Source organism: Eucalyptus grandis, chromosome 3 (assembly GCF_016545825.1).
Source record: "Eucalyptus grandis isolate ANBG69807.140 chromosome 3, ASM1654582v1, whole genome shotgun sequence".
Classification (NCBI taxonomy): domain Eukaryota; kingdom Viridiplantae; phylum Streptophyta; class Magnoliopsida; order Myrtales; family Myrtaceae; genus Eucalyptus; species Eucalyptus grandis.
This window is the reverse complement of record NC_052614.1, coordinates 2,572,544-2,588,315: the sequence shown is the minus strand read 5'-3', so window position 1 is coordinate 2,588,315 and position 15,772 is coordinate 2,572,544.

The following is a 15,772-nucleotide window of genomic DNA, read 5'->3' as shown; positions in this document are numbered from 1 at the left end:
TTGCTATTCTTTTTCTTATTTTCTACATATCTCATTATTCTGCATAAATAAGGAAAATTCGAACATACATAAGGATATCCAAATATTTTCTCATAAATATTGCATTATTTGTTGTCTAAAATTGATAAAATAACTCTATTTTTATAGAGTTATCAGAGCTAGCGAGCGAGCGAGCGCAAAATCAAGTGAAGACAAGAGAATGAAGAGAAAGTCATAGAGGTAGGTTAGGTTTAAGTATGCTATGGATCCATTTAGCATCCACATTTTTTTTTTGGACCATTCTAAATCCCTTTGTGATCCATTTACTCAATATAACTAACTCATATAACAACTCTGCCCATCAAATATGGATCAATATATAGATTTATCTCCCATTTTATAGGTCCATCTTCTAATTTACCAATAAAGAATTGGTGGATATCCCGGATCGCATGATGCAAATTTGTTTGGAATAGAAATGTCATTTGAGAGCCAATAATTCTTGACGCTTGCTAATAATTAAATAAGTTTCCGTTTGGCAAAACTAATTAGTGCCATGAATGGGATGACGCGAGAAAAATTGTGTCTTACATGGTTGATTTGCTTTTGCTATTTAGACATGAATTGACACGTCTATACTAATAGGCCGAAGCGTCAATTTAGGCAAAAACGCATATGAGGTGAGAGAACAAAGAGGAATCGATGTCCGAGATCAGGATTTTACTGCCGGTGTAGAAGTAACTGGACTTGACCCACGTTTGCGCCTCCGAAGATGGGCGGAGACAGAGGAAAAAGATGAAGAGACATGCGATTTTTCCTTCGCCCGCCATGAGAGGCGGCTCGGGCCAGAATGTGAAAGCAGAAGTGGGTGGCTTGAGATTACAAGAGGAGGAAGAAAACTGCTTTTCTGGGGCCTTTAATCGGGTTTACGTATGAAACTAGAACTCAAGTCCAAGAGCCATTGCTTCTTTAGATAGTACGTAGGAAACAAGAACTCAAGTGTCGTCGCTTCTACAGCCAGATCAGTGCACGACAACGATTGATTCCTCAGCTATTGTTTGATCAAGGTTAACTTTCAGCAAGACCTTGCAACGTGGCAAGGCATAGGGAGACAAGTCATTTTCTATGGGATGCGATCGTGACGACAGCTTGAGTTGAGTCTATTGGTGCCTTCCATGTTGGGGAAATTTGATACGTGATGACGTTCTGTTGGGATTGTCGGATTCCCTAAAACCGGATTCGACACTAAATTGAATCCCTAAAACGAATGCGAAAGACGAGCCCGGGAAAAACACATGCATCACCGATCCTAAGGCACATCACAGAATTGAACGTACCTTGTTAGCCACAGATTAAACACCGACGCTGATATGAGGAAGAGAAACGATCCCGTTCGATCCGATGACGTCAATTGGCCTTGAAGGGAAGATGGCGTCGCCTTTTTCTCACTGTTTTTCTTTTGGAGGGAGAGAGGAAGGAGGAACGTACATAATGCCAAAAGGTGCGTTCCTCCCTCTCTTTTCTCCCTTATATACGTCCCCTCCAAAAAGAAACGTGCCCCTTCATCATATCCCTCCATCCATGGGCCCTAATCTTGTGGGTCGGGCTTTTAGGCCCAACATGGGCGGACGAGCCAACTTAGGCCCATCACATTAAATAAAACCATCATCTCCCACTCGCACATGGTGGGCCGAACAGGATTCCCTTTACCTCTCTTCAACATTCATACTGGTGAATAATTCGTGCGACCAGCATACTTTGAGAGCCCGTTGCTATACATCTGTTAGGAATATATAGCAGCTCATAATGGACATCACACTCTGAGTAGATTTAGTATGCAGTACCCTAGATCGATTGATCACATTTTTATCTCTCTTGATCTCTTTTAAACAATGATATATATATATATATATATATATATATTGTATTCACAATTATGATTATTCCAAAGACAATCATAATTGGTCGACTAGTGAATACAAAACTATAATGTGATTCTCCAAATTCGATCTTCCTCTTTCCTTCAAACTCTCAATTTCAGTTCAGCTTGCTTTTCTAGAAATGTCCCATTAGATCGAATCAACTCATGATCATTGGCAACATCCTAAGATAGCAAACAATAAATAGAAATCTTGAGAATAAGTAAAAGTCATGAGGGCACTAAAATTGAGAAACTATTTTCCTCAAGAGTCTCACAAGGCATAAAAGTTGAGATCAAACTTTTGCCACTCTTATTGGTCATCTCATGCATACGTAGTATGAAATATATATTACGGTATTAACTCATTTTCCGTCGAGCGTATGTCTACATCTTCAATACCATACAGATGATAGTTCAGACATACCCAATGTCTAACTTAAGTTCACGTATCTACTCATTCACAAAATTTATCAAAACTCACATTTGGCATCATAGATAAAAGTAAAATATGTGGGTTTTTTGACTTTCGAACATAGTAAATATCATGTCCTCATCTTAACACTCAGTTAAGGCGACTTATATATTTTAAGCTTGAGCTCTCGATTGTCACCTAGATAATAAGCTTAAAAACAGTCTCATCTCTATTTATCACACAGTAAATAGAGGCGATTACCCGTGTAAATGGGCTAATCTTTTATCTGTCCGACATACTTTTTCAACTTAAAGTAATGCACTTAGCATTAAGATGCATAAAGATCAAACAAAGATTCATAGGCATTAACAATGAAAAACAAAAAGTTCATAAATGTGAACAAATCAGGGAAATTAGAATTCAGTACATCAGACTCTACACAACCCTAGAGATTTTACATGACCACAAAACACATCTTTAAGTATTAGCTTTATCATAGGATCTGCTACCATTCTATGCGTAGATATGTACTGTAAGTTCACATCCTTTCATGCAACCATATCTTTGACAAAGTTATACTTGGTATCTATATGTTTGTTCTTGCCATGATATTTTGGATCTTTGGTGTACGATATAGCTGCTTGGCTATCACAGTTAACCAACAATGGATTTGCAGCTTTCTCAATGACACATAAATGATCCAAAAATCTCTTAAGCCAAACTCCTTCTTATACCGCTGCTGACAATGCCACGAACTCAGCTTCTATCGTGGACAAGACTATACACGTTTGCTTCTTACTGCTCCATGATATGGCGCCATTGTTCAGTAAGAAAACAAATCCAGAGATAGATTTTCTTTCATCTAAATCTCCTCCTCAATTAGCATCTGAGTAGCCTTCAAGTCGCAGATCCTTTCCTTGGTAATTCAACTTGTAATCAGCAGTTCCCTTTAGATACCTCAGTATTCTTTTAACGACCTTCCAATGTGCTTGACTTGGATTGGATTAGTATCTACTCACTATTCCAACTGCAAAACATATGTCAGGTCTTGTACACATCATAGCGTACATCAAGATCCCAACAACACTAGCATAAAGAACATGTTTCATTTGTTCATTCTCTTGTGGAGTTCTTGGACATAGTCTATGGCTCAATCCTTCACCTTTTGCAATAGGAGTGTCTATGGGTTTACAATCTTGCATACAAAATCGTTCAAGAACTTTATTTATATATGTTTCTTGCGAAAGAGATAACGATCTCTTCGAACGATCTCTTGAAATCTTAACTCCATGAATGTATGCAGCCTTACCCATATCCTTCATCTCAAAGTTGGAAGACAACCAACTCTTAACGGTGTTAACAAACTCCATATTACTTCCGGCAATTAGTATATCATCAACATATAATGATATCATCACAAATTGATATTTGGATCTTTGGATCTTTTGATATATACACAATGATCCTCATTTATCATTGTAAAGTCATATGCCATTATAGCATTATGAAAGCATATATACCATTGTCTTGATGACTGCTTAAGACCGTATATCGATCTCAAAAGTCGACATACCTTCTCTTCTTGGCCTTCTTTGATGAAACCAGCAGGTTGCTCCATATATATTTCTTCCTCTAATTCTCCATTGAGGAAAGCAGTCTTTACATCCATTTGATGTAATTCAAGATCCATACTAGCCACTATTGCTAGAATAATGCGAATCGAGATAAATCTCACTACAGGAGAAAATGTTTCTTCATAATCAATTCATTCTTGTTGATTATACCCCTTGCCACAAGGCGAGCCTTATGCCTTTCTATCAAGCCATCAGCTTTTCGCTTTATTTTGAGAACCTACTTGTTCCCAATAGCTTTGCGTCCTTTTGGAAGATCAACTAGTTCCCAAACTCGGTTTGACTTCATTGACTCAATCTCCTCTTCCATTGCATGAATCTATTTTTCATTACTAGGGCAATTTAGAGCTTCATTAATATTTCTTGGCCCATCCTCATCTTGCAAAGCAATCATAAAAGTTTCCCCTTCAATGTCAAAACGTCGACGGGAAATACTTTGGCGACTTGTTCGCCGTATGGGAGATTGTACACTTTGCACATCATTCCCCATTATGCTCCCACTAGGATTAGATAATGATGACGTCGTCTCATCATGTGGTTGCAATTGAGAATGAGTTGAATTCAATTCATCACTTCTCATATTACTCCCACTTAGACGAACTCCACTAATATCATTATCTTGATCCAATGTTTCAAATAAGGAGTAATCTTCCTTTATTTCGCCCTTCTTATAAAATTCATCCTCTAAGAATGTGATATCCCATGATTCAAATTCAGTTATACTCCCACTTTCCTGCTCACCTATGAACACATACACTTTCGAGTGTTCGGAGTACCTTATGAAAATACTCTTATTTCCTCTAGGACCCAATTTCCTAAACTTGTGAGAGGACTTATAAGTATAAGCAACACAACCCCACGGCTTAAGAAAACTTAAGTCCAGTTTTCTACCTGTCCATAACTCATATGGAGTGGAAATAACTGATTTGGAAGGCACCCGGTTAAGTATATAGACAGCAATTAACAACGCATCACTCCAAAAAGTGATGGGTAAGTTAGCATGCGCCATCATGGACCTAACCATTTCCAATAGAATTCTATTTCTTCTTTCCACAACACCATTTTGTGGAGGAGTATATGGAATAGACAACTGTCTTTCTATTCCTTTCTCATCACATAATTTTTTAAACTCATCAGATAATTATTCTCGACCTCGATCGGATCTTAATACTTTTATTTTCTTGTCTAATTGATTTTCTACCAAGTTTATAAACCTTTTGAAACAATTTAATGTTTCAGATTTATGAGAAAACAAATAAACATATCCGAATCGAGTATAATCATCTATAAAAGTGATGAAATAAATAGCCCCATGCCTTCCTCTCACATTCATTAGACCACAGACGTCATAATGGATTAAGTGTAGAGGAAATTCAGCTATTTTATCTTTTCTAAATGGTTTCCTTGTCGTTTTCCCTACAAGGCAATGCTCATATATGGGCAAATCGATTTTTTCAATGTTGCCCAACAAGCCCTCTTTGGCTAGTCTATTCATACATTGTTGGCCAATATGACCAAGTCTAGCATGCCACACATTCACATCATTATCATATGAATTAGGAGCATGAGAAGGGAATAACAAACATTTGCATTAACATAGTCAATATCTAATACAATGAAACCATCCAGAAAATAACCACAACCATAGTAATTTGTATCCAAAAACAAATCCACACCTCTATTATGGAAGTTCATATTAAAACCTAATTTAACCAACACTAAAACAGACACTAAATTCCGACGAATCTCCGGAGCATACAATACATCATGTAGGAACAAAGTGCGTCCACCACGAATGTTCAGTTGGCAGGTGCCAATTCCTTTCACTTCAGTTCTGGAGTTGTTTCCCACATAGATCCACTTAGTTACAGTTAGTACTCATCGGAATTCCACGAAGGATTCTCTATCCTTCGCTACATGGTCTGTTGCTCCTGAATTCATAGTCCACAAAGGATTAGACTTAGTTAAGAATACAGAACTCGACACAAAAGCAAAGTTCTGAAAAGTACAAGGGGTGTATACCTTCTTTGGCTCACGACAGTCGCAAGCATAGTGACCCTTCTTGTCATAGTTGTAACACTTCACCCTTGTAAGCTTCTTCATTTGAGGACGCTTTCCTCTTTCATGTTGATTAAGCTTAGGTTTCTTCCCTAAAGGACTTGCTTCCTTGCCTTTACCTTTATCAAACCAGTTAGGACGATTAAGCTTGGAGCTCGAAGCTCCATGTGAGCTAGAACCAGCATGGTAGATTTAGGTTTTGGCTTAGCCACCAAGAGGCGATCCTCTTCTAACTCAAGATGACGCACTGTATCCTCAAAGGTTTTGATATTTTCATTATGGGTCAGGTGCACCTTCATATGCTTCCAACTCTGAGGTAAGGAACGAATCACTACTTGCACTTGCTGCTCATCAGTGAAGACATGGCCAACATCTTTCAACTCATTAATCATGTTTGACATCTTTCTAAGATGTTACTTCATAGTCTAACCATGAGGCTTTTTACAAGAGTCAAACCTAATAGTGAGCTGCCTCAGTCTGGTCACTGAAGTATGACCAAATCTTGATGCCAATGCTTCCCACATTTCCTTGGCATTCTCAAAACGCCTAAACTCTCGCATGACGTCATTTTCCATGCTACTCAGCAACGTAATGCGAGCAAGAGAGTTCTTTCTTTTCCATGCAGCAAATGCTTCCTTATCTCTCTTGTGCTGTGCAATGTTTCCTTCTTCAGGTTCTATCATGGTCAGGTTAAGAGCTTCTAGTACCTCTTGATCTTCCAGCACATTTGGATTTTCATATGTCATATTTCATAGTTATCGCCATTGAGCTTTTTACCTTTGTTCAGCTCGGCAACTATACTCTTTGTGGCTGAAGCCATTGATCTGAACACATCAGACATATATGCACGAATTATTAATGCCTATCATTTATGCATCCATTTTGCATAGACCCATCACATTAATGAACAATTTCAAGTAAGGTTTCAGAATCAAAAGGTCACTATGTTTCCAATCATCCTAAAAAAATCATAACTTAAAACTATCATTAATATAATTGTCTTATGCAAAATAAATTCTATGAAGCTACAAAAACTTCTATGAACTACCCACAACAATCAACAATAACAGAAAACAAATAATATTTGACATCCAATAGAATAATAATGTTTTCACATAATACAACTAACATATCAGTTGCTACATCAACAATAATCAGGTAGTAAACATTACATAAGATGTTCACAAAACACACTTAACAAAGGCCAACCAATACGTCTAACACCAAGTCAATACACGAACTGGAAAAGATCCTCTTTTGTTCAATTTCTTGATCTTTTCCCTTGTAACAATCCAGTAATAATCATCTATAAAATCCATCACAATTTTCCTATATGAAGCGGCTTTGTTGACATCCCATATGCAATTCAACACTCCTTGCCATTCTGGTGGAAGGGTGTTAATGAAAAATCGCACCATCTCAAACTGTGGCATGGGACAACCATTCCATATGACCTTTTGAATTTTCCCGTTGACTTTAAGAACGTGATCAATTAAGTCACCACTCTCCCATCAATGATCAATCAGCTCAGCTATCAACTTAGCAACATTTTCTTTTGTTCATCGGTAATTGCGCAAACAAGTGTGCGCAACCTAAGGGGAGGCATTGTTCTTGTAGCAAATGCATAACAAATAAGGGATCACATATAATCCACATAGATTTAATTGGAAAAAGAAACACATTCTTTTCCTTTACTTTTTTTTGTCAACGGTCAAAGTCAACGGTCAACGGTCGTCAACGGTCAACGGTCAACAGTCAGCCGGGTCAGGTCGCCAGGTCGGGCGGGCTGGTCGGACCGGTCGGACCGAAGACGGCGATTCATTCCGGCTGCGCGTGGGGGCACGTCCGACGGCCGTTGGCAGCGTTCCGCCACTCGTTGCGATCGGCTCGACGAGACCTTCCATCCAACGCCATCAGAAATCGATTTTAAGTTACAGAAACTCGAAAAAAAAAAAAAAATGGATGAACAGTGCTCGAGTGTCGGGATTCTTCGCCCCGATCGGTGTCGGCCGATTAATTTCGCGAAAAAAAAAAACAATAAGAAATCATACATAAACATGTAAGGGGTCGGGAAAAACATTGAAAAGGATCGGGAAACAAGAACTACGGCTCTTATACCAATGTTGAGATTGTCGGATTCCCTAAAACCGGATTCGACACTAAATCGAACCCCTAAAAAGAATGCGGAAGATGAGCCCGGGAAAAACACATGCATCACCGATCCCAAGGCACATCACAGAATTGAATGTACCTTGTTAGCCACAGATTAAACACCGACACCGATATGAGGAAGAGAAACTGATCATGTTCAATCCAATGACGTCAATTGGCCTTGAACGGAAGATGGCGTCACCTTTTTCTCACTGTTTTTCTTTTGAAGGGAGAGAGGAAGGAGGAACGTACGTAATGCCAAAAGGTGCGTTCCTCCCTCTCTTTTCTCCCTTATATACGTCCCCTCCAAAAAGAAACGTACCCCTTCATCATATTCCTCCATCCATGGGCCATAATCTTGTGGGCCGGGCTTTTAGGCCCAACATGGGTGGACGGGCCAACTTAGGCCCATCACATTAAATAAAACCATCACATTCTTTTGTCTTTTAAGATTTTATTTGCCCTATTATTACTACTATTGAGTTTAGAATAAATATAACTCCAAGGAATATATCAAAATCGCAAAGAAATGAGTTCAGTAATTACTCAATTTTCTTTTGGAATTTTACCTTAAATGTCTTAAAATTGCATAAAGAAAAAAAGAAGAAAATAGAGTTCTGAAAAAGAAGCATTAATGAACAGTTGTGATTTTTATAAAGGGAAAAAACCACCAAAAATCCAAAATTTTGCCAACAATGATAAATTTACCCCAAAATTTGCAAACTGTGACACATTTACCCCAATGGCATTTTTGTCTTATTTTTTTTATGTTTTTCCTTTTTCTTTTTTTTTTTTTTCTTCTCTCTTCCCTCCACTAGCAGAGGGAACCCAAAGTCAGGCAAGGGCTACCCTCGCCAGCGTCGGGCAAGGGTCGCCCTCACCTAGGCTGGCTAGGGCCGCCCTTGCCAAATCTGGCAAGGAAGGCCCTTGCCCAATTGCCCAATCCAACCGAGGGCGGCCCTAGCTAGCCTAGGCCAAGGCAACCCTTGCCCAACTCCGACTTCCCTCCGCCATGGCCGGCAGAGGGAAGAGAGAAGAAGAAGAAAAAAAAATTAAAAAGTAAAAGATCAAAATGTCCTATAGTTTAGGGTAAATGTGTCATATGGATGGAAGTTTAGGATTTTTTGTGTCACGAAAAAAAAATTGGAATAAATGTGTCACGGTTATCAAAGTTCGGAGATTTTCATGTCACAAAAAAAGTTTAGGATAAATTTGTCACTTCGGGCAAAGTTTTGGATTTTTGGTGGTTTTTTCCTTATTATAAATAATATGTGAATTCATGTCTATTCATATATAACTAATCAACATATCTTTTAGGAATAGGTACCTTATCTTCAATTATCACCACTCTTCATTTCAAGAATAACTTTCTTTCATAGTTACCAATAAACTCCTTTTAGAACAAAGAGTCATCTCTTTTCATAACCAAGAGTCACATCTTCTTTTATCAATAGTTACGATTTCTCTTAATTAAGAGTCACGTATTCTTTTGACAAATAGAAATTTTATGATAATAAACTATTTCAATAATCCCCATTTGCATAAATTCATACATACAAGTATATGTTAAGATTTGATCCTTCAATTAGTGTAAATAATTTCAATAATGAAATTAGTGGTAGATATAATTTTGAACCATGATTCCACTTATTAATTAAATTATCACACTTATGAATTTATACATATTTGGTTAGAAATTTTTTATGCATAAACACTTTTATGGCCTTGTGCTCCCTCCTACATTTATGAACATTTACAAAAGTTCATCCAACTTTTATTAGAAGCGGCATCATTTCTTATGTTGATATAAGTTCCTAAATTTGTTACCTTAACATTGCCTTGCTAAAACCTCAAACTTCATTAAGAGCGTTTTCTTACGCTCATACTCCTAACCTTTTATGAGTACTAATCTTGTGCCCAAATAATTTATTACCGTCAAGTTATAATAGCTTGTTGTCACTCATTTTGTCACGCCCCGATCCTCAGGTTCTACTTGGTCGATTTTATAATACGATATCCCAAGACTATGTGTCGCCGACCCTTTAATTTATATTTGCACATGCGGAAGCAGTTATAAATTCCCAAACAATAAAATAATGGAATAAAAAAGCAGGCCATATTTTTCATAATGAAATTCACAACCACACTTTTATACATTAGCACAACCCATAGTATATTTCACAATACCATGCATGACTTTCTAGGCTCACACTTATCTACACATATATAGGGATCACAAAAGGGATGGGATCTCAATCCTCATCCAGGTTGTACTTGGGATCATCCTAATCCTCCTCCGATTCTACTTCACTAAGCTCGTTTTCTTTCAGCTCTTCATCTTCTTCTTCAAGCTTATCCTCGGCTTCAAATGCCGGCTCATCTTCATGTACCTCCTTTGTTACACCCCATTCCTCGTCCTCCTCCAGTCCTTCCACCTCCTGTTCTTCGATCTCCCCACCCTCGTCATTCCAGTTGTCATTGTCAATTGAGTACATAGGAGTGTGAACTTTAGCCTCAAGTGTCAGGTCCTGAACATTCACAACCGACCCATCCGCATGGTCTGTTGTACCCTCCCCAAATGCTTCTTCCAGAATGTACACTGGCACGTTGTTCTCTAGAATGGGTCCCTCTCTTCACCCGTCAAAGTACTCATGGTACCATGACTTATAATTAAGGGGCCTCAGGGCGTTTTCTCCTACGTCAACCCAGACGATTGACTTAACCAGGACATACTCTAGTCCTTTTGGATGAGGGTGAGTGTGGAAGTGGATTTCTAGCTCGGTCATCTCTTGAGGAATACCGAAATGCATGGCGGGACGAGGAGGTGGAGGTGCTGCCATCTACAGGCCCGAGATGGTTATACAATAACCATTGAGATTACGTCTTAGCAAGCTCTATCCCACTAAGACTCGATTAGGAAACCAATACGCCATAAGGTTGCCTAAACACAGCTCTATCCTTCTAATACTCGTGGTTCTCTTTCATAAAATAGACCATAATGCATTTTTTTTTTAAATAACCAAAAATTCTACTTGTATCCTTTCAATGCATTGTAGTAGGATTATAAGTAAATCTGGACAATTTATACAGAGTACAAGCTATATCCGTTCAATGCACCCTTTCAAGGCATCGTTCTAGTGCAATACATAACATACACCCTACTTCCAATTGCATTGGCATATCTAATTGTGCAAAATGTTATCCAGTATTTTCCATCAATTTAATCGATATATCATGATATATTTGAATCTTTAATTCTCAAATGATGATATCTTTGAATGATTTTCCTTTCATAGTAGCACTGACTTAAAGCATAACCCTCACTATGTTTAAATACTTCGATACATAAAATTGTATCCACTTCTCTCAAATCTTTTAGAAATTGGATACCTTTTAGTTTCATTTATGACAAACATACTTGTACCAATTAGAATACCATCTACATATAAGCATATTGCAAACTCCATACTCTTTGGTAACTTTTGAGTAAATACACTCATAAGCATTGTTATATGTCACGACCTACCCCTCGGGGGGGAGGGAATAGGTTTAAGGGTATTGCCTAAAGGACGGATCTAAAACCCATGATTAGGCACGGGCTCTCCCGGCCCATACCTCACACGATATTAGGATATTCTAGAAAATTTCGAAAAAATGAGTTACCACTAGCCTATTGGCATCTGCTAGAAACCAAGCGAGGTATGCGAGTATGCCGTGCTTCCTACGGAATCATAGAATGTACGGTTGGGGACTTGATTACATTAATTAACAAATTAGTGCCATTTCAGTACCTAATCTTGTTCATTTTAAAAGAAAAGATTTTTGTTAGGCGATTTTAATTGATTTTAAACCTATTCACTAATATGTGAGGTAATCATGTGGGTGCACAATCATTAAAATAATAATTACAGCCACCAAGATCATAATTGCATCAAACTTGACCACGTGCAATTCAACATAATAATATATGCAAATTAAACATGCGATATAATCAATATACGAGCAAATAAATGCCTAATTACACTAAGAAGGCAAGACATGGTAATTCCTAATCAAACCCTACATTTTTTAGATTTTCAAAATTCTTTAATTAATTTTAAAAATTAAAAAAAAAGTAATAATATTTTTTTGGGGGAACCGAGTCGAGTTCAGTTTGATTCAACCCAAGTCTAACCCGATCGAGGCAAGTCAGTCAGACCCGCCTAGATCTAATTCGATTTGGGGTGGGTTGGTCAACCTGCCTGAATCCAATTTGATTTGAGGCTGGTCGGTCAACCCACCCGAAAAGGGCCAAGCCCGACCAGCCTTGGTTGGGCTTGCGTTCAAATGAAGGTTGTGCCCAATCGAAGGGCCCAACCCCTCCTGCAAGAGAGGCCCAGCGGGCCCACAACCTAGACTAACTCTAGGCTATTGGCCCGCGGAGCATAAGAGGCTGAGCAGGCCGAATTTGTGATCCAACCTAGCTCAGCCCGCTTCCCTGGTCCGCGACCAAAGAAGCGACGGCAACGATGTAGCTTAGGCAGCCCTCCAGCGAAGGCACGGTAGCTCTACTTTGGCAAAGGCAGGGGGGGAAGCGACTCTTGACCCCTAGGGCTAAGGGTCTCAACGACGGCGGTAGGGTCCGTTCCAGGTAAGCTACAACAATGATGCAAGATTTGCGGCTCCCTTTCTTCCTCGACTCTAGCGACGTGGCTCCAAGGACTCCTCCAAAAAAACGCGTAGAAATGAGAGGGGGAGAGATGGATGCGGCCATGGCACTAAACAACGAAAACAGGGGGGATTCCAATTGAGCATTTCATCAAACGAGTGGCGAGTGACGTGGGAAATGGAGGCTTCGAGCTTGGCCAAGGCTCGAGCATGAGTCTAGAGGGCTATCGAAGCAAGCCGGAACACCAGGGAATGCAGTAAGGGGATGGGTGGTGGTCGGAGCTTGTCCAAACTGGTCGAGATGAGCTCTGGCCGACTCAGTTCTGAAAATGCACACCAAACGCTCAACAAAAAACCAACCCGAGTTCCGATAGTAATGGCGGCGGTAGGTGGCTCACTAGCAGCTTAGAGACGCATTGGCGATGGCGGCGGTGGGTTGTCAGCATCGGGCTCTAGCAGTAGGAACAACAACAGGTTGGTGTCAAGTCAATGAGCTCGAGACAGTGGGGCTTGAGACTAGGGGTGCTCAGCACGGCTTGTCGTCACTAGTGCAGTTGCGGGGAGGAAGTAGCAGCATGTAGCTCGGGCCAGGTGAAGACGAAGACTCAGTAAGGATCAGCAAGAAGCACGTCGGGACGGAGGGCAACACATCAAGAAGCTTGGCACGACCCAAGCACGACAGATCATGGTGTCGGCAGTAGCTCAAGATGGTAGCAACTCGTCAATGAGGCATTGCAGCCGGTGAGAGCATTGCGGCAAGGGTGGCGACGTGGGTCCTGGCCAAGGCTTGGCCAAGAAAACTCTCTCTCTCTCTCTCTCTCTCTCTCTCTCTCTCCCTCTCTCTCTATTCCCTAAGGTGCTCCCCCATTGCTCTCCTTCTCGGTCCTTTCTTGGTTCCCCATTCTCTCTATTGCCTTTTCCCCCCCTCTCTCTCTCTCTCCGTTCCCCTAAGGTGCTCCCCCCATTGCTCTCCTTCTTGGTCCTTTCTCGGTTCCCCATTCTCTCTATTGTCTTTTCCCCCCTACCCCTGCTCTCTACTATCCTTTCTCCTCTGCTCTTTTCTGTCCCCTGCTATTGCTATAACACCCTAGGTCTCTACTGTACACATTGTCCTCTTTGGATATTAAGTTCTCACGGTTTTGTTTCTCTCAGAGCAACCCATACTACTCCAAGAAAACGCATATGTCCAATTAAAGAAACCCAAACCTTATAAGCTAGCTCAGGACTTCCCCCCTAAGCGATGTGGGATAGGAGATGCACCCCTTCTCTACGCACATCCAGGGACCAAGGAGCGAACGCACCGCCATTGCTCCTCCCCGCTCACCATCACCTGGGCCATCACACTCAACCCCTTAGGAGCACAACTTCCTTGCTATGACCCCATATGCGGTCGGGAGTTGACTCTGATACCACTTGTAACACCCCGGGTCTCCACTGTACACATATTGTCCACTTTGGACACTAAGTCCTCGCGATTTCATTTTTCTTAGGGCGGCCCATACTACCCCAAGAAAATACATATGTACAGTTAGAGAAATCCAAGCCTTATAAGCTAGCGCAAAACTCCCCCCTAAGCGATGTGGGATAGGAGATGTGCCCTTCCTTGCGCACGTCCGGGGACCGAGGTGTGGACGCACCGTCGTCCCTCCTCCTCGCTCACCACTACTCGGGCCATCACACTAACCTGTAATGCCTCGGGTCTCCACTGTACACATATTGTTTGTTTTGGATACTAAGTCCTCACGGTTTTATTTCCTATGGGTCACTCGCACTAGCGCGGACATACCACCATCCTAGTAATGGTCTTTTCCCTCAAAACGCGTATATACAGTTAGAGAGACCCAAGTCTTATAAGGTAGCCCCTAAGCAATGTGAGACGAGACGCACCCCTTCCTGCACACGTCTGGGGACCGAGGTGCGGACGCACCACCGTCCCTCCTCCCCGCTCACCACTGCCTAGGCCGTCACACTCTCCCTCCCTTGGAAGCATAGCACCCTCGCTGTTGACCCCCACGCGGTCAGGAGTCGGCTCTAATACCACCTCTAATGCCCGGGTCTCCACTGTACACATATTGTCCGCTTTGGACACTAAGTCCTCACGGTTTTGTTTCCTATGAGTCACCCGCACTAGCACGGACGTACCGCCATCCCAGTAACGGTCTTTTCCCTCAAAACACGTATGTACAGTTAGAGAGACTCAAGCTTTATAAGTTAACCCAAGACTCTCCCTTAAGCGATATAAGATAGGAGACGCACCCCTTCCCTTCTCACATTCGAGGACCGAGGCGCGGAGGCACCGTTGTCCCTCCTCCCCACTCATCGCCGCTTAGGCCGTCACAGTTGCTGATTTTGCTTTCTATAGGTCCCCCGTGCGCAAGGATCACCAGGAAGAAGACTGGCTGAGGTGGGCCGCACGAGGGAGAAAAGGATGGGCTGGGCCTAGCATGGGGGAAAGAAAAAAGAAAGAGGGGCGGGCCGGGCCAAGGCCGAATCCGGCCTAACTTGACCCCTAAGCGTTTTTAAAAATATATATATAGGTGTCAACATTATACTTAAATGCAAATGATGATACCACCAAATCATATTTTCTCATGACATTGTTTCAATGCTTTCTTTGTCTCTACTCATGTTATTGTTCTCAATTAAATGCCCCTTATTTACAACTTCTTTCACACAACTATCCTCATGACCCTAAGAATTTTCCTCAATTTGAATGTGTTTATCACATTATCCACAATCAGGTTCTCAATCGTGTGAAGAAGTTCATTTCAATAATCGTTCCAAGTTTAAGGCAATTTTGAAATAATTGCAATAATTTGAGGAGGCTCATAAACTTCAATCATAGGGTCTTTGAGTATGACGATATATATTTGAAGTTCATCTAATTACTTAAAGACAAATTTTCCATTGATCATGACAAATCCAAAATATTTCAAAGCAGTAATTCTATTCATACCTTATTTGTCGACGTTG